Source organism: Hemitrygon akajei, chromosome 10, assembly GCF_048418815.1.
Source record: "Hemitrygon akajei chromosome 10, sHemAka1.3, whole genome shotgun sequence".
In the NCBI taxonomy this organism is placed as follows: Eukaryota; Metazoa; Chordata; class Chondrichthyes; order Myliobatiformes; family Dasyatidae; genus Hemitrygon; species Hemitrygon akajei.
This window is the reverse complement of record NC_133133.1, coordinates 60814027-60814928: the sequence shown is the minus strand read 5'-3', so window position 1 is coordinate 60814928 and position 902 is coordinate 60814027. Positions and strand designations below refer to the sequence as shown.

The window sequence follows — 902 nt, the reverse complement described above, 5'->3', positions numbered from 1 at the left end:
GATGACCAGGACATCTTCTGTGTCTTGTCGTGCTCTATGCATTCTACGATGCTTGCAGAGACCGCCCTCTTGACCGTTGGACTTTCCATTGGTCTCGGCTGCTCAATCCACCGGAGTCTGCCTTCACATGCTGGGACGGACAACTCTCTATCTCACCGAGGGTTTGAGACCCGTCGGCTACCCTCACCTGGTTTAGCCGGCTTGTCGAAGCCGTTGTCCAATGTGTGGCCGCTGTCGCAAGCAAAAAGCTATGAGGAGCCACAGGTGAGAGCTGAGTGCGAGGTGGGGACCAAGGGTGAACCAACCACCTAAAAAGGACGTGACATGTTCCCCCACCAGAGGTGCTACCCCTCCCTGACACCCCATATCCCCCTTTAGAGCGCGCAGGCAAAATGACGAAGGGAACATCGTCACTTGGTAAGAGGCGGAACAAGACTCACACTCTTTGCCGACGGTGTGGGGCTAAAGCATTTCACCTGCAGAAATCTAACAGTGGTAAATGTGCCGATCCTGCCAAGAGAAAGAGGAAGTATAACTGGAGAGTGAAAGCCAAAAGGAGAAACACAACAGGTACAGGTCACATGAGGCACTAGAAGGTGGTGTTTCAGAGATTCAGGAATTGATTCCGTGAAGGCACCACTCTGAAGACCAAGCAAGCTGCAATGGCTTCTTCCAGCACTGAATAAACTGTTGGTGTATCAATAATAACAAATAAAGGTATGCTTTGTAAAGTTAAAATTTTAGCAATGACCAGACAGGAACACACCTTCACACCTCCTTCACACACAAGTTCAACTTTACACAATGTGGTTATGGAGTACGAGACAGAGAGCTACTCGCCATCAAAAGGGACTTGCAGAAATGGAGACATTGGCTGATGGTAAACACTGATCCTGATCTGG

At 49.6% G+C, this 902-nt stretch overlaps 1 pseudogene; it reads left to right on the top strand.

The window, feature by feature from the left end:
* Positions 1 to 378: 378 nt before the first annotated feature.
* LOC140733982 (large ribosomal subunit protein eL37 pseudogene) lies at positions 379 to 686 on the top strand (annotated as a pseudogene).
* Positions 687 to 902: the final 216 nt, after the last annotated feature.